The sequence below is a fragment of the Dromaius novaehollandiae genome, chromosome Z (genome assembly GCF_036370855.1).
Source record: "Dromaius novaehollandiae isolate bDroNov1 chromosome Z, bDroNov1.hap1, whole genome shotgun sequence".
Lineage (NCBI taxonomy): Eukaryota > Metazoa > Chordata > Aves > Casuariiformes > Dromaiidae > Dromaius > Dromaius novaehollandiae.
This window is the reverse complement of record NC_088132.1, coordinates 48295440-48314750: the sequence shown is the minus strand read 5'-3', so window position 1 is coordinate 48314750 and position 19311 is coordinate 48295440. Positions and strand designations below refer to the sequence as shown.

Here is a 19311-nt window from a genome sequence, read left to right as displayed (position 1 = left end):
TCTAAGTATAAAACAATGTATTTTTAAAAAATGAATTTCAGAAGGTGTATGAAATTTGTATGAATCCATGCCTAAGCATCTTGTTTTATTACTGTACTTCAATTTTTTCATCCTATTGGAAATCCAAAGTAAGGATATAAGGGCTTGGTTGTTAGCGGGGAGAGGAAGCATTTCTCCTAGGCAGGTGTTTGATTTTTGGACAACATGCAAGCTTTTTGCTCTGGCAAGCTTGCTGCTTTATGTTTTACTACCCCTTTTAAATTGACTGCTCTTTAAATGAGGAGTGGATCATTTGTGGCCCAGTTTTCAGATCTGCGTGGATCAGGAGTTGCCTCCTAACTCAGGAAAATCCAGGAGTTTGGCTCTCAAAATGTAAAAGCTGTATGTATGCTTGTGATGATTGAAAGAAGCACAGAACTGAACAAAATATCTTTGGAAATACAGCCTTTACTTGATTGGGAGAGTCTGGAAATGTATTTGATAAATTTTGTGGTTCTGGGCACAGTGTAAATGAGACACTTTCTGGTGCTGCAGTATGTAAATATGGGAATGTTTTTCCTGGCTCTGCTGCGCTCTGTGACTGGCCAACTACTCTTGTATTAATCCTAGCACTGAAAGGAAGTGTGCTGAGTACAGCCTTCTGATTTAATAAAATACTCAAAATAGTTTAGTGTTAAGTATATTTATAACAAGCAGGTGTCTGAGACAGTGGCATAAATTATGTATGCATAACTCAGTGTAGAAAAAAACTAAAATGTATTTTGGGATTTATTCAACTATAGTGCATTTGTATTTGTATCTTTTTTTTTTTTTTTTTTTTTTTTACAATATCAAATCAGGCGTGCTTTCTAGAAGTGCTGTGGTGACAGATGCACGTTTCCTAATTTAACATAGGTGACCTGTCTCTTAGCTCTTCCATTCTTCTGTAAGTGACCTTGATGCCACTTCTGGATGCTGTTTTGGCTCAGGTGGCTGATGGACACCTCTTTTTCCTCTCCTTTTTTCTGCTCTTAAATGAGGGAAATCCCAGTGGTTTGAAACAATGTAAGGAATAGTGTGCTCATGAGAAAACTGCAATTTTGCTGTTCCTAAAGATTCAAAAATCAAGGGACAGTTGTCTTCACAAAATTGGAAAAAGTAAAGACCAAATCATCTGTCTTTAAATGTATTTGTTACACTGAAGTGGGACCGTCCACATTGTGCTGAGTTAGGTCTGTCCACATTGTGCTGAGTTAGGTCCCCACTGTGTCTTGCCTGGAATTACTTAATTTCTTTGAGTAGTTTTGGAGCCTCTACCCATGGCATGTCTTTTTTTCTTTTCACAAATTTCCAGAATTGTGGAAGCAACTCCAGAGTTTCTTTGCTGCTTGTTCTCTGTCTCTGAACCTGTTGTGTGGCGGCAGGGAGGCTGCAGAACGAGAGCGAACTTTCGACTTGTAGCAGGGAGTCGCTGAAACAAACCATCCTTGTTTCAGAGTTCTTGCTATTCCTCCTTCCCTTCCTATTAGGATAGTATCACTTTGGGGACTGAAAATAATATGGCTTGCTTCCTGCTGCGCTTCTGTGGGTGGTGGGGCAATGGAGAAGGCAGCAAAATAAAGAAGCCTTTTTCCCCAGTTAGGTATAAAGCTAGTGCTAGAGTTGGAGCTTCTTGCGTTGTTGCAAACCTGTCTTTAGCTTTGGCTATACTTTTGTGGCTCTAGATGTGTTCAAAGGTGTTGATTCTACTGTGACCGTGACCCAAGCCTACTACTCCTTCTGAATGGACCATAATAGACTGTATTTCCAGCAAGATGGCACTTTTCAACTGACTAAACAGAGCTACTGAGAACTCTGCTGCTCAAGGATGAGTTTAAAAGCAAATTTTGTTTGTTACTAAGTAGCTGTTTATCACAGAGTTTATTATGTTTTCCCGCTTGCAGAGACAGGCTGCTTGAGGGAATGAGTTGACGTTACGAATGTAGTTCCCATTCACAATATCCAGTTGGTTTTTCTCATATCCATCTACTTGGCCTCCTCCAGATGATCTCTCTCCTACTCTGCTCTCTCGTTCCAGGTCAATTCTGCCCTGACTGTAATGATGGCAGCTGCTTGGAGCTTTAGTTCTCATTTCCGTAAGTTTGGAGAGTATATCTTGTGGTTCTTGGGTGGCGCTGAGGATGAGTTATTTCTGTGAGGATTTGAGACCGATGCTGACTGCTAGTTCAGCTGGAGCCCTTGGCGAGGCTTATTTCAGAGGCATCTAATATATTTACTGTCTGAGATCTCTGAATTTAATTTGTGATGATAACATTTGGACTTGATTTTTTTTTATCAGTAGCATTAAAGAGATGCCTCTGTCATGCCATGTTCTGTGCTCAAGCTGAGATGATGGCCGCTGCCAGCTAATCTTTTAGTGGCAGCATATGGTCAAGAGGTTAATCACCTTCTCATACAACATTCTTAACTAACAGTGTTCTTTTTTACAGTGAGAACAATTTGGAAACAATTTGCTTTGTCTGTCCTTTTTGGCACATTTGGCATGCTGTCCACTTATTGGAAGGGTGTGCTTCCTATGTCAGTGCCTTTTTGAAATGCTGTTACATTTTTAACTGCACTTGACAAAGTTACAATCACTGGGCAGTAAAGTGTGTTTTTTTGTTTTTTACTTAGTGTCTGTAGGAGTTAAACATAGAAGGATGGAATGACTTTTACTATCAACGTGCAAGTTTTGTCTAACAGTCACTATTGTAATCTGGGAATTTAGTTTAACCACAGGGCTCATGAAAGATTCAAAATTCTTTATACAGTTTGGCTGCCTTTACACATTGGTCCAAGGAACTCTTCTCCTTAGAGCATGATTTCTGTTATTAGTCTAAACTGCCATGTTTAGTGTATCCTAAGGCAAAAAGAGAATTCTGAGTCTGTGCTATGGATGATGGCTTTTGATGAACTGCTGACGTTGTCTGACCATATTGTATATAGTATTAGAGAGGGGCCAAGAAACTGGAGCAATATGGCAGTAAAAACTCAGGAAGTCATTTGCCTGTAAGTTTTTGCTTCAAGCAGCTTTTCATTTGTTTTCAGGTATTCCATCTGACTTGAAGAGTTTAAGATCAATGGCAGTTTTGTAATGTCTCCAGAAAAAATATATTGAAACAGAGAAAGGGGTTACATAACTATTTCAACAGGGAAATGTACAATTTTTCTGTGGATGCTGGTGGCTTATTGATTCTTATTAATTTTTCTTGATATTGGTAAGTAGAGGGTAGTACGTTTTTCAAAATGGTGAGTTCTGTTATGACTTTGTCATTAAAGGTTATAGTTGGACAGTTAGATAAGTGTTTTTTGGATTCATGCAGCCCTTCAGGACTCTTCTTTAGAACAGCAAACTTGTTTTATATAAAGCTATTCATTGCTCAGTATTGGAAGGTTATGTTTTACAGGACAGGCTTATTACATGTGTATTTAAGGCTAACTAGCTAGTTTTTGAGATTTTTATTTTATACTGTTAATGATGATTTTCTCTCAGAGTAAGTCACGGGATATCAGCTGGATACCTTGGTGCAGCACCAGTATTAATTTTTGTGCAATCTACTTTAGGAAGGAAAGGCAAGGTGATTTATGTCTGTATTATACCCGCATGCTCTTATATCTGTACACCTGCTCTGTGTACTCTTTTCCTTGGTGTGTCATTAGGCAAAAATAGGAACCTTCATTTTGTATCAAAAGCAAAATATAGTGCAGGGATAATATATTCATGTTTGTCTGCAATTAAAATACATATTTCAATGTATAAAAAAAACTGTAATGAAATGTAATAAATAATGATCTGTAGCATACACCCTTTATGGGAAAAGATACATTCAAGAGCTTAAATGGAGAGTATTTTTATGCAAATTTTTATGAATGACATAATACTGAACCTTAATCTAGTATTTTAAGGAAAAAAGCATGGTTGTAGAAGTTCAGGAGCATTCCTCTGATGAAATATGGAAGGATTTTCTTCTTATATGATCATAAGTTAAAGAATGTTAACTAAATGCAGAAACCTATTTTTATCTCAGCATATTAATGTTCAGTGAACTGTCCTGTTTTCAAGCTGAATTGCACTGGTAAAGAACTCGAGAAAAATTGTGTTCAGGTGGATGTGAAGTGTGAAACTTGCTTTTTACACCAAAGGGGTTTTTTAGTTTTGTTATTAAAAGTAGTATACATAAAAAATGAAACTAATTTGTAATAGTTCAATGCATTTATTCGTTTGTTATTCTGTATTTGAGCAAAATAGTATCTGAGCATTTTCACATTCTCTGATAAAGTATTTGGATTTGGTTGCATGCACATAGGGCTCACATTAATCAAATGGGAGCTACATGGTAAATAAATGCCACAATTTAGTTAAGTTTATTTAGCATAGCTAACAGTTTAATCAGAAGTGTACAGCTACCCGCAGATATGTATACCTGCAAAGGTAATGAGCTTTCATTTAGAGAAATGTCCATAACAGCATTTCAACCTTGACAATTCAGCCAATAAATATTTACCTTGCTGCTGAGGTAATTTAAGGGGGAAGAAAAAAGCTTTCAGAATCCTTGGAGCATAAAATAGTGGAACCTGAGTGCTCGAGATATTCCTGAACTTCATCTTAAACACTTGCCAATTTTTTGGCATTCTTTTTTTTTAAACTTAAGGGAGAGGCGCCTTACCTAATAAGCTTTGAATTGCAGCAGTTATCTGATGGAAACACTCCTAAGAATGGTCAAATTTTCCATTATATAATTTGTAGTCCTTCAGCCATAATGGAAGGTGATATGAATCTCTATAAAACAGATTCCTGAATCAGATTTGCACTGTGAATTAGTAGGTGACTCTCTTCCTAAATTCAGGTGTGTTGTATTTTTTCTTCCTTAGATGAACAGAGCATGTTACAGTTTGTGCCAAATATGTTTTGTCCTCGCTTTCTTGAAAGAGAAACGAAAATTATATCCAAACAAATTAGTTCTTGCAAGTTATTTGCCATTTACCTATTGAACAGATAAGCTTGAGTAGAAAATACAGCTGCACCCCCAAGACACTTATGTGCTCTTTAGTGGAGACGTTTCCAAGGAATGATAGGATAATTAATTCTCAGCAGCATTGATTCTGCAAACAAGTATGCTATCAGTCCTGATAATATGCATATAAACTTGGTTAAACCAAAGTGGTTGTTGGTTATAGTAGCTACATCTCTGTGAACTGACCTGTGCATTTCTTCATCTTTTTTATCTTTAAGCATAGGATCATGGTGGGTTTTTGTTTTTTGTTGTTGGTGGGTTTTTTGTTCTTTTTTCAGCCTGTACAGTGTCTGTTACACTTGTCAGAGGACTTATTGGCAAGGGGAGTAAACTTATGCGATTCAGTGCTGGGACTGGTCTGTAGTGGTATCTGCCACCAAACTGAGAAAAGTTGTAGAATTTAGTGCTGCTTGATTGTTCTGACTTTTAGTCTTTTATATAGTTCTGAAGTTGAAATGCAGCTGGTTTTGAAATAGATTTGTTTTCCTTCCTTTACATGGGAGAGTTTTTTAATATACACATATTAGAGTAGCTTAACTAGCCTTGCTGACATGGCCATTTTCTCACCCATCTTCTCCCTGTCATGGTCACATGCATGCATGGTCACATATGTATTTATGTTTTTTCTGTATCTGTATAGGAGATCAAGGTAGTTTTCACTAATGAGTATGTAATATGGAGCCTGGAGGATGCTTTCTTTTCCTTATACGATCTCTCTTGCAGTGCACTACAAGAACATTTATAATCTTGTGCCTTAGTAGCACAGGGACTTGAGGTCCTTAGGCTGAAAAAGATAAAAGGGGAAAAAATATGTCCCATATTCTGTGCAGAAGAGCACTGTTGGAGACAAGTAGGCACCTAAGCAGACAGGAGCAATAGATCAGTTGCAGCAGCAATTGCAGTCACTGGATGTAATCATCAAAACTCTCTAGAGTAAGTGATGATTTCTCTTTAAAAAACAGAAAAGGCTACCCTTAGTCTTTTTTTTTTTAAATTGCTTTTTAGGAAGTAATGTGTTGCTTCCTTCTATTTCTGACAGTCCTTTGTTTGGACAGAGGATTTTTAATCTTAATTCAAGACCTGTGTTAATTCTTTGAAAGCATTACTGCAATGAAGCATTGCTGTACTGGGTATTTCTCCTTTGCCTGAATGCCTTCCCAGGCTGGAAAGACACCTGTGGCTCTGTGGAGTTCTCAAGCGCAGTTCCCTCCTCCCCCATCCTTCTGAACAGGGACCTCCAAATTTCCTTGTATGTGACTAATATGATAAATGTGTTAAAGCCCTTCTAAACATTCTGTAAAACCAATGTGAATAAAACGGTATGGCATACTTGAAAACAATAGCATTTTCTGGTAGCAAGAAAATTCATTAGTATGTTTTTACTTCTTTTTTGGGCAGGGGTGAACTTGGGAAGGATCTTGAATGATTAATCTTGTATTTTTCATAGTGATCAACTGAAGATGAAAGGGGATTTGGGGAATAATTCCTAAAACTAATTTTGCTGTAACACTCTTCCAGTGAATAATATATTTCCTCTAGAGGGCAATGCTTCACTTTCCTCTGAAAGAGGATAGGAGCACGAATAGGAAAATATGATTTTTTGAAGGCGATAAAGAATTGCTTTCAATGCTGTGTTTCTTGAGTATTGCTTTTATGGACTTAGGAGGCAGCTTTTTAAAAGCCAAGTAGCCAAAAAACCTTTGAAAGCCTGAGTTCATAGTAACTGTAAAGACTATTTTAAGTGTACGTCTGTCTGGGCAACCAGGGCTAAATTACAATTTTTAGATACCTCCTTCTCACAGCTGTAAATAAATAGTTAAGGAAGGCACTGTAACTCAGATACGTTGGTCATGGTCCTCCTCTCATCCCTCCTCCTAGCTCCATTCCCTTGGCCTCGAAGGACTGAGCGCATGCGGAAGTCTCTGTGCTTGGGCTTGCTTGGGGGCTGGGGCAGCTACGATGCTTTTCTCCTGACTTTTACTTCTGAAGTCAGCAGCCCAAGTTTTCCACCATCTGGATTGGATAAACATTTGCAGAGGGCTGGTGCACAGGGCACTGGTGCCCATTTTGGGGTGACGTGGGAATGTGTTGTTGCCTCTCAGTTCGCCTTGTGGTTGAATGTGGCCTAAAACAGTCCAGTTCATAGCATTTGGTGCCCTGGCCAAAAATATGACAGTATTTCTAAAGACATGTGTAATGTGCTTCATTTAAGACTGTTGAGTTAATTTTTATGTAGGTCAAATAGGTCAGACACAGTAACTACTTCACAGACTTTTTGCTGTTGTTTTCTCTAGTAAATGTGTTTCTCTGCCTGACAAGTAAGACACCTGTGTTCCTTGATATGAACAAACGCAACTTTAGTTTGCATAGTTCTTCAGACTTTCCTCACTGGGAGCAATAATAAAATTAATAATATAAAATCCCTTTTAATAGCAATGCAAACTAAGATATCAGTTAGAATAGAACTTGCTTGTAGGTGATTCTACTTGCAATTTTTTTTTTTTAAGGCTCTGTTGTTAGAGTCGCAAGTTATCTAAAGCATTCCTGTTGCAGATCACTACTGCTGTTTCACATTGCATTTTAGAACTCTAACTTTCTTCCCTTTCCTTCAAATCTCTAGAGCTTCCCAAATATTTATGGACAAAAGAGAATGAGTGGCAATAGGATAGAAGAATATGAGGAAGCAATTAAATGGGATTTTGGACAACAAATTGCAGTCATATGTATCCAATGTTTACATTCATTGCTAGTGCAATTACTTCTGTTTGCTAATAGATGAAACGTTTTCTATGTACTATAACTTTCTTGCTACTGAAATTCTTATTCTCGTCAAAGTGCAGATTCTTACAGATGATGCTAGGAGAGGACAGGTTAGTGTTGTATTTGAGTAGAGTGGAAAAGAGAGGACAACCTGAGAGCTAAGCTGAATTTTCTTTTTTGTTTTCCCAGTGTTGGCTGTTGCCTGCAAGGTGGCATAGTTGTAGTATATCTTGTAGTTTTTAAGCAAAATTCTCTTTAACTTCGCTGGGCTTTTGGGGTAGCACTGGCAGCCTGAGGCTGGGGCACTCTGTTCAGAACCCAAAAGACCATTCTTGCATGTTGAAGTTCATCCTTGTGTTTGCAGGCTCCGTTCCTTGTTGCACCTCTCCAGCTCCTTACCCCTTGCTGCTTGCCCCTTGTAGGGCTTTGTGGCTTCTCCTGCCAGAAGTCCTGCTTTAATATAAATACCAAGCTTTGCTGGGCTTAGGGCTATGCTTTCCCTGCCTTTCTTTTGGAAAGGTGATGTTTGAATGTGTTTGAGTGCATGTCTTGCAGTTGGGCTGCTAAAGTAGATGAATTGAAATTGGTGTGGATGCTAGTGTTTGAATTGATTATTTTCCTTTTTTTTTTTTTTAATAGAATTACAAAATTACATTTCCTCAGTGTAATAAGGTTTCTGGGAAAGGTATTTCTAGGATTTGTTTATCTATTTTAAGTTATATTCTTAGTTCCACTCTCTGGATTTGGAAGAAAGGAAGGGAGAGCGTATTATAAGCTTTTTTGTGCTCAAATGCAGTCATGCTACTGTGGCTTATGTGGCATTATTTTCACAGAAACTCCATGTGCTATTTCAACTATGGTAGAGTTTTTTAAATGTAAAACTAAGTATCACTCTCTCCTGATACAGTTTCTTTTTTTTTTAATTGTTTTAGAAGACATTTTTAATGATATTGCTGATAAAAGAAATATAATATACTTCTAAGCTAATTAAAGTAATTACTTTTAAACAAAAGATTGAAAGCTGTTGGCAGTAAGAAGACAGTTTGGAATGATATTTGTTTTTTCATAAATAATTCTCTCATACCTCCTCAAGACTGAGAAATACTTAGGAAAAGCAAATAGTTAAAATTCACATTAGCTTGGCATTGAAAATGAAACAAACATTGTAAGGACCAGATGTGTTGTCCCATTGAAAAGATTACTGCTATTTTGGAATCAGGATAATATAATCTTACATTAATCTTTTTTTAGTTTTTTTATACTTCTGATATTTCATTTCTAGAATTTAAATTGAGTTGCTTTTGAAAAAGTATTTGAGAATTGGACATTACTGAATACAGTAACATTATTAGTAATGATGCCAATAACGTCATGCACAAGAAGTCGTATCAGAAGGGTGTAACCTTGTAGATGCTAGTTTATTTTTAATGTTCTAACTTCTGAAAGCTTTTAGCAGGAAAGGAAGAATTTTTGTACATCAGCAATTTGTTAATACGTATTTGACAGTATTGTGTAGAATGCACATGCAATATCCTGCTTTTTTCTACAGTGGCTTTGCGCATCTGATAATGTTTGCTGTTAATAATGTATCACTGCTTGATTTAGGTTCAGTTATCAGTTTTTTGATGCTATAAGCTTTTAAGACATTTAAGCTACTTTATTTCAACTAATTATAAATAAGCTTTTAAATGAGCCACTCTGGGCAGCTGAACTCTGCTTTCCCAGATTTCAGGGCTTGTCAGAACTCTAAAGTGGCAATGTGATTTAAAAAAATAAAGCTATGCATGTATCTTACAAAGATATCCGATACAGATCACACACACACACATGTATAAAAGCCCTTGCCTTTGAGTTTTTGTACTAGTACAAAACTCTAGTACTATTAATCCTTACTATTAAAGAGCTTGATATTTAGGTTTGTTCTTTATTTAGAAACTATTATACATAAAAAAGTGACTTTATTTAATGACAGTTTTGAAATATCTAAAACATAATGCTGAACCATTCTTGCTAGCTGAACCATCGCTGCTTTTGCTAGCGATGTTTTTCATCATTATTCTGCTAAGATTAGTTTTATGGTGTTCAGTTATGTCAGCAAGTGTTTCCTTTGAATAAAAACAATCACTGAGGTTTGAAGGTACAGTTTTCAAACAATATCTCTATTTCAGCAGATCTCTTGCTTTGTTTTAAATGGTGGTACCAAACAATATGATCCATTGAACTGTGCTTGGTAATTCGAGGAGAGAGGAGGAAACAAAGGCCCGATGACGTCGGGTCGCACCCGGCGTTGGGCCGCTCCGCGCCAAGCGCACAGTTCACTGTTCGGTCACCTGTGTCTGACAGCGCAGCGCGCCGAGCGCTGCTCTCAGCGCCCTCCCTCTCCCCCGAGGCGCGTCCGGGGGCTGCAAACATTGCCTGGCTCATTATTCCCCGAGGGAGGTTAAGGCCTTTCCTGCCCGACCGGAACTGCTCGCTCATTAGAGGCCTGGCTTTGGCACCGGACGTGTCGTGCCCGCCAGCCTTCCCACTGCGATCAATGGCATTCATGTTCGCTCTCATAAACCTACCCTTGGCGCCGACCTCGGCGGAGAGCTGCCTCCTTGGCTTGCGCTAAGAAACAAGCTCGAGCGCTCACAAAAGGGAGAAATTACTGTAATGGGCAGAAATGAAGCTATTGGAAGAGGCACTGATTAATCCACTCAAAATAGAAAGGAGGGGGAAAAAGCGTTCGCTTTAACCAGAGTTCAGGCTGCTGCTCAACACTCATCATGTATTTGAATCCTTGGAAATGCTTGGAAAGAAATTTAGACTCATTAGTATTCTCTGCTGGTAATTTTTCTCTATATGTAGAGGTTGGGATCCATTGTGCTTTTAAACATCTATAAGAATTTAACTTTGTAGTAAATAAAAGCTCTGTGAGCAACATGATTGATTCAGGGTATGTATGAGGTGTTGCCTTTAATAGGTGATGGTTATTGGCAGGGTGAACACTTCACTTCACTTAATCTTTTTTTCTTTTTTCTCCTTCCCGTTAGAGACAGGTGTATTTCTATAAGCTGGGTAGGATTTTCAAAATGAGCTTGCTTTAGCATGTGATTTTCATGGAAATACAGACTTGGCTTTCTGTCCTGGTGTGGCCCTTCAGGGATCACCTAGATGTACTCTGAGTATTCATCCCTAGTAAAAGAGTTAAGAATTACACTTTCTTTTTGCCCTCTGTGCCTATTGTAAATCAGAATATATTTCTTCCGCTGGGCAGTCAGAAGCTGAGTGAAATAGATTTTGGCTCTTTTCCATGTACTTTTATGTTCTCTTATCATTAGAAATACTGATTTTTTTGATGCAAAGATTAGGATATAAAGTTGTTCATTTTGTAAATGTAAAATTGAATACATGAAATGTTCTCCAGTTGTATCTGTTTCTCTGATTTCACAGTGGAGAGGATAGTTTTTAAACATCTAGTTAAAAACAAAGCTAATCCCCACTGCATTAATCATGTCTTCGTGCCTGGGAATGGGTTCTTATTAATCTAAACATTAAGGAGAGCAAAAGACAGGCTGTTACACAGAAAAGGGTAAAGTTACTTCTTCATTTTGCATGAAGTAGTAAACTGTCAACTTTTGAAGGACAATGATGGCTTTGTTCTGTGCTATGACGAGGGAGGTTGGGTGAACTTAATACCTGAATAAACTAATTATTTCTAATACTGCTTGTTTTGCTAAATTTCTATTTCTTAAAAAATAGTGTGTAACATCTTGTGAAACTTAATGTGTACTAGAAATAAAAGGACATTTGGGGGGGAATGTTTGAGTTTCATAAGGAGAGGAGTTTTTTGGTTATTAGGATAAAGGGGTTATGTAAAAATGTTAGAATTTGGATTGTAAAACAGGAGTAGATCCAATTCTGTTCTGGGTCTTCAGTGGACGTTCTCTGAGCGGTGAAGTGGTTGACTGCTGTTAGTGCAGTAGAATTTACTGTTGTGTTGTGTGTATTCAGTTCTAGAACTGTTCTTCAATTTCCTTATTTATAGATGATGCTAGGAGAGGACAGGTTAGTGTTGTATTTGAGTAGAGTGGAAAAGAGAGGACAACCTGAGAGCTAAGCTGAATTTTCTTTTTTGTTTTCCCAGTGTTGGCTGTTGCCTGCAAGGTGGCATAGTTGTAGTATATCTTGTAGTTTTTAAGCAAAATTCTCTTTAACTTCGCTGGGCTTTTGGGGTAGCACTGGCAGCCTGAGGCTGGGGCACTCTGTTCAGAACCCAAAAGACCATTCTTGCATGTTGAAGTTCATCCTTGTGTTTGCAGGCTCCGTTCCTTGTTGCACCTCTCCAGCTCCTTACCCCTTGCTGCTTGCCCCTTGTAGGGCTTTGTGGCTTCTCCTGCCAGAAGTCCTGCTTTAATATAAATACCAAGCTTTGCTGGGCTTAGGGCTATGCTTTCCCTGCCTTTCTTTTGGAAAGGTGATGTTTGAATGTGTTTGAGTGCATGTCTTGCAGTTGGGCTGCTAAAGTAGATGAATTGAAATTGGTGTGGATGCTAGTATTTGAATTGATTATTTTCCTTTTTTTTTTAATAGAATTTCCTTATTTAAAATCTGGTTAATATATACTATTTTTACAAAAACATAACATGATTAAATTGGATAAGTGTTTGTAACATTTTTTTAGGATTCCTTATTGTTTCCCTAGTCGTTGCATTTCTTATGCAGATCTTCCACGTTGCGTGACAAACAAAATGAGTTGGATAATAGCTTCAAATTACATCTCTCTTAAAGAGTTATTAAATGATAGCAAGACCAGTTGTTCCTGTTATCTGATGACTGAAAGTTTGTAGTGGATGAGCTTTCATTTTCACATGCTATAGAACTTCATCAAAGTGTTCTTTCATGAAATGGACAGGATCCTGTCATACTCATTTAGGAGAGTGAAGTTGCAGTAAAATTGACAATTACTCATTTATAACTGACATATTTGACATTAAATATTTTCGGGGGGGGGGGGAGGGAACAAGTCTCCACTGAGACACTTTTGGAGAACACGGAGTTTTGAAGAGAGTCAGGCTTCAGTCAGAACATTCAAACATAATTGTCGTGGGGCACTGGCAGTGCAGCTGCTGAATTCTTAAATCCAGATGCGGAAAAGCTAACTGGAAGACATTCTGTACCAATGTTTTTGGTTTGGAAGTTAGGAAAAAGCTGTGGGTATAAAAGGAGGGCATCACATGTCTAATTTTGGGGTGGAGAAGGAAGGTGAGGCGATGGGACAAAGGAAACATTGTGGTTATTTCCCTAATTGTTACAAGCTAAATCTTATTTTAGGTATTTTAAAACATTTGCAACTCTTGGGAAGATACAAGGAAAGCATCTGTGGGTTGTGGTGAAAACAGATTCACTTTGTGAAGTAAAGGATTTTCACTTTGGCAAATATTTGAGAAAATGGGAATAGGAGACGTGTACACTCATGGGTTTTCATCATGTATATGATAAATGGTAAGAGGGCTTCTGAAAAGCAGGAAGATAATTCTTAATCTCTAGTAAAGCTCTTGTACTGGTGCAGTTTGTGTCTCTGACTCCAAAGCAGAGTCAAAATTTTGAGCAAGGTCTCCATTGCATTTCCTATCTCCAGGGCACTATGTCACAGAAATGCAGGTGCACCATTGTGGGGTTATAGAAATGATAAAAAGGTTGTGAAGTTATCTGTCTGAAGTCATTTTAAATGATCTGTACCAGCTTTGAACCAGTTAGTAGAACTGACCAGTGACTCGTCTGCTGTAGCAAAAGTAGGAAGTCTGGCTGGAGACTTGAAAGAGTAACAAAAATATGACTTGTCAATCGATTTTGGGAATCTCTAAGGTAGCGTGCTGTGGGTTTTTTTGAGACCTGCTGGCTATCGACAGTCAAGCGGATGTAGCCAAACAGTGCTCTACAAGGATGCTGTCTTGGATCCCAAAGGTGGTTAAACCTCTTAGCATGCAGCTATAATCAAAAATGCTAATAACAAAGCCTAATACTAATTAATTGGCACACAGTATTTTTTTTCAGGTGAAAAAATGCTGTTATTAATGAAAGCTCTACCTTTTTCTAAATTTCAGATCTGGGCCAAACGTGTGTGTCTTGCCAGTAGACTGCATACGGTGGTGTAGATGAGTCTTCAGTCCTGAGTGCCTGTGTCTCTGCCATACAGGTTTGATGGCTCAGTGAGAGCTTGCTCTGTGTGCGCTGCTGCAGTGCAAACGCAAAAGGCCATAGCAGGTTGTTTGAAATCTTCTTTTGGTAATCCTTGATAAACAAGTCTGTATAATTCTCAACAGTTTAAGTGAGATTTTATTTCTGTATATGCTTATTAGCCATGTGTATAGTACATTGAAAATTATCATGTCCATCAACCTACATGTACAGTCAGGCCACTAATTTCACCTTTCTGCAATCCTAAACCCTCTTAAACGCTGGGTACTTCAAACTGTACTGCAAAAAATTTCTTACTGCCCTCTTAACTTCTACTGGCAAAGATTCCACAGCACACATTAAAGTGTGAATGCTTTATAATGCTTTTCAAGACTTTGAAGATAGCTGTATGGTCCTCTGTTTAATACTCGGCTTTCTTTAAGTAGTTATTTTGCAGAAGTAAACATTCATGGGGGAAAAATCCAGCCCAAGAAGCTGAGGTATCTCATTTAATGAAAATGAAGATTAGAGGCAGAATTCTTATTTATTTATTTCAGTTTAACTTTTGTAATTCCACAAAGCTTTATGGAAGAAATGTAACGGCGAGAGTGGACAGTATAAGCAGTTGTGTCTCATAACTGAGACGTAAGTGGAAATACTGTTCTATATTTTTGTAGGTAACTCAGAGCAGTTTTTTCCCCACCCTTTTCAGTTATGGCTCTGGGATAATTTAAAATGTTCCTGTGTGGAAAAGGATGTGCTGAGTGATGCTGACTGAACTGTTTTATACTAGTACTTCATTCAGTTTCCACTGAAGTAAGGGGAATGGGAGGTGAATTAAATATAGTTCGATGTTTGCTGATGGCTAGAAAATGAATTTACACATAATAGCATATGCCTTTTTTTTTTTTCTTGAAGAGACCATTTTACTTTAAAAAGTTAAATACAATTCTCGGTACTGCATTCATTTGCATTACAAAACAGTACTTTGTCAAAAGCATCTTTACCCTTCAGTCTCTTTTTAAATATGTCTGTGTTATGGAAAAAGTAAACATGTACTTTTAAATATCATATGAGTGATATGATTTTTTTGAAATCCACCTCTTCTTTAAAATATGCTCAGGTATTGTTCTCAGTTCATTAGCATGGATTTGTGGTACAGGAAACACTCACATCAGCTATTTTAACCATTAGTCACCTATTGCATATATTGACTGTATTAAATAGCAATCAGAAGTTTGTTTTTGTCAGCATAGCAGCTATCAGCAAAGATTTAAGAAGCTGGCAGATTTTTCTTGTGTATGTTTTAAATTCTTATTGTTACAGTTGTGGCTGTTCTGTTTGAAAGGCACTTACTGAAAGTTTTTGCAGGCAGCCGTCTCTCTACAAGTCCGGGATGCCAGGATAATCCTCTAATAAAAGAGGCAAAACATATCAGTGGGCTTCCTACTCCTTTTAGAATAGGAATTTCTCAGGCTACAACCAAAAGTTACATGTGAATGATTGCCACTTCTTTAAATGCTTAGTTAAAATATGTGTATTCTGTCGTCGTATGTGTCTAATGGATCACTTCTTACATGTGTTTTCTACAGGAAAAAGAAGTGGATCCAGAAAAGGTCCTATATCAGTTCCTTTAAGAAAAAACTTTTGGTTATTGATGAGCACATATATCTGTAAAGAAATATCATTTACTTTTCACAAACAGGCTGAAGCTGTTATTTATCAATTTTTGCATGGATATTTTGCACTTTCAGCTCTCTGATGCACCATTGACATAGCTTTTGCATGGACAGGGTTGCTTCTCCAGTAAGTCTGTGGTTTTATGCCAAGGGAAAGAGTGGATACAGAACGGCACAGAAAAGGGGGTGTTATTATTTATGTATAATGTGTGACCTCTGTTTGTGTGTATTTGTACGACTAGAGAGAGACTGAGAACAATTACGGGAACCTTTCTTTGCTGTAAAGCATTGATAAAAACTGTGTGAGGAGGCAAGATCTTTGTCAGCTGGTGATAGATTCACTACAGCTGGAAGCCCGTTTCATTCTAATTCTCATTTTAAGAATTCTTCTTATACCTAACCATCCCAGCCATCACACATATAGCACCAGAACTTTCCTTGGTATTGCTCTGGCATCTAAAGCTTGCTAACTTCCTTAGATATGTTATATTGGGATTTGTGTTTAACCAGATTCTTGATGTAACCAGATGTCTCTTTGCTCCTGCATTCTGGCTATGTCTTTTCCTCCTATATGCATAACGTAGGACTTCGCTGCAGTCTTTGTATTGGTAAAACAACAGTCACTCAAGGATTTGGAAACCAAGTTATTGAACATCAAGTACTGGATAGTAATGGTCTATGTGTATTATTACTGCATTGTAACTTAAGTATTTCATGGTAGTTTCAAGAAAAAGGGATACATTACATTTATTGTGGAGCAAATGGGTGCACTATTTGCATAATTATAACTTACCTGATGTAATGTGCAACACATTGCAGTGACACTTCCCTGTCATTTTTTATTTTATTCTACTTTTTGTTACCTGCAACTCTTACTCGTATTGGTTTTGTACTTGGTTTTTTGGATCACTTTTAGTACACTAATTGCTGTATGTAGAGCAGTTTACCTACGGATTTTGTTAGCTCTGACTCCATTGTTAAAAGATTCCGTTTGCTAAGTAAACTTTTTTTTTACAATATTTTTCATCCAGATACTCTATAGGTCTTAAAACATATGCCATATGTGAATTAAACTGTTTTCAATCACCAGTATCTTTGTCTAAGTTTTAATCCTCTTGGAAGCAACAATGAACAAAACAAAATTTCCACTCAAAGTCAAATTTATTTTTCAGTGAGTCCTAAGAAAGAAATGTTGACTAGCTGTTGGCTTTTAATTTTTTGGAGATTTTTTCTTACTCTGTTGTTCTACCTGAGGCTGAGGTAATGGTAATATATCCCTTTGCGTTATTCTATTTATTCTTTAAGTGTTACTCTTCTGCCAGGTGTTCCTTACTAAATTCTTTTAGACAGCATCATCTCAGTCCTTTATCTAAAAATCTGGAGACTACTTTGATGTCTCTGTGACTCAGTGGGCACTTCTTTCCACTCACAAGCAAAGATAAATAGATCAGATCAGAATCTTAGTGGAGAGAAGAGAAAGGGAAGATGCAACATGTCCCAGATATCTGGAATTTCTTCAGTCTTTGAACAGCTTACTTGGTATAAAAGTTAGTAAAAATTGATTTCTATCTAAACAGGTAATAAAAAGTTTGAAAACAAAACCCCAACACACCTGTAAAATCTAAGCAAACTCTGTAAATTGGGATATTTCCATCTGTTCTACTTTTGAAGTTGAGATGTCTATTTGTTTTTCTGTGAAAAGATGGAGGAAAACTATATATTTGGCCTTAGCACCAAGTAGATAAAGAAGCTGTGCAGTAGTCAGTTGCCTACTTGTAATAACCACAAGTACGTTTTTAACTCTTTAGATAATACAGTTTGAAGCTCGTAGCATTTTAACCAAACATTATTTAACCTTTCTGACTACCTATTTCTAAAACATGAATTTATAATGATTTATAATTTTTCAGCTACTAGATAGTCAATGATGAATGAACGCAGAGCATTTCTGGGCTTTTGGATGGCATCCTCTGAATTGAAACTTGTATGTTGTTGGCCTCCTCTTTACCTATTTCTTTCCTTTCATTGACAGAAAAATGGAAATTACTCAGGATTTTAGAAGAGGTTGGCAAAAAGGTGTATTTTTTGGAAAGTGCAGGAAGACTGAAAGGGTTCAAGGTATGTGATTTGTTAGGCTTTGACAAGTCACATGTGAATGACCTAGCAGTTACTTGTGCAATGGGCTCTGTAGCTCTTTACCTGCTGTGACTTTGGAGGCTGTTGATGACAGCTTGCTCTGCTGTAGTCAGTTCCAGAGCATGATGGGATGTTGCTGTCTCTGCCCTACCTCAAGGGGCAGTTTTAAGAACTAAAAGACAGACCCAGACACCAACACCCCTGTGTGGTGCACGCATGTATTCATACTAGTTTGCCAGATTCCAGTGGCTTGCTTGAGTGTCAGCAGATACCATGTATTTTAGATAATGTCTTTATCTTAAAACCAAAGTTTGAAAGGTCTTAAATCTTTATTTTGCCATTGCGTGAGACAAAGTATTTTTACATTGTATCTCATACACAGGAAGAAAAGAAATCTAGACTTCTATAACATCTGCAAATTCTTGACAAGGCTTTTCTACTGTATAATGCATACACAGTCCTAGTGACTAGTGTTATTTAAACAAATATTCTTCCCATTATACATACTCATAGCTTTTCTTTCCAAAATGGTTGATCTCTGTCTTGCAGAGTAAATATAAAATGTTTTCTCTGTTTGCAAAATGTGATGGAAGTTGATATTGTTATGCATACTTTTAAACTAGTAATAAATTGTCTTCATCAGATGACAGCTTCTGTTTTTGAATTCGTTCTCCCTGGAATCTCTTCAGAGTTTAAAACATAGTAAGCTTCAGGCCAAAATTCAAAATACATTAATGTGTTTTTTCTCCTGTTGTATTTTTGTGGTAAGTTTTAATTTTCATATTTCAAATATTTCAGATATCTTACTGGCATTGAAACAGGTTTTATAGAAGTGAGTAATAAAACAAATGATATTTGTTTATCATTAAGATTTTATGTCTGAATACTAAGTGTTACTTTACACAATATATCTTCATTCAATGAATGGCCTTTTGTCAGTAGATCCAGTTCTAAAAGCAGATCACATGCAAATTAGGTGACTTCTTTTACTAGGTTTGCAAGTCAATCTTTCTTTGATTGTTTGCATGAGTATTGCCTATGTTTCTGTGAAGAATATGGCTTTGAAAACTTTCATTATTTGTGGTTAGACTGATATCTGTAGTTTTCAAGAAGTGATTTGAAAGGAAAATGTAAATGAACCACATATGGATGGAGTAATTTTACATGTGTTTTTGTTGTACTGTCATTCTCACCTTATTTCTAGGGAAAGTCCAGAACATTGGATTAGTGCCTGATGGCATCTGTCTTCCAGCTGTATTGCATGTTCTGATAAAAGTTGTCACTTCTTCCAGATTTCTCATTCACTTATAAGTTTATTTTGAATGGCACACACTATTACAATGGTTTATTCTAAAATATGGTGCGTGTTGAACACTTCTATGTAACATGCCTTGGATGTTCATGTGGCGTTTCATTGATGCTGATCAACTGCTTACATTTGGTACAGCTCTTCAGTTGCCCAAATTTATAAATACACTTCTGCTTTTGCTTCAGAATCTCCAAGAAGAAGATATGAGATTAAAGCAAGAATTGGAAGAATT

The 19311-nt window shown here is 37.1% G+C and overlaps 1 long non-coding RNA gene across 9 annotated transcripts in view; it reads left to right on the top strand.

Annotated features, from left to right (window-relative positions):
• The window catches only part of LOC112980264 (uncharacterized), a 490489-nt gene that overhangs the window by 9384 nt on the left and 461794 nt on the right, over positions 1 to 19311 (top strand). For 8 of the 9 annotated variants that reach the window (XR_010386267.1, XR_010386268.1, XR_010386266.1 and 5 more), the window contains exons 2-4: positions 2057 to 2114; positions 13883 to 14042; positions 17667 to 17752. This is a non-coding gene — a long non-coding RNA (uncharacterized LOC112980264). Of the gene's footprint in view, positions 1 to 2056; positions 2115 to 13882; positions 14043 to 17666; positions 17753 to 18413; positions 18603 to 19311 lie in introns of all 9 variants that reach the window. The other variant, XR_010386270.1, reaches the window with a different exon arrangement.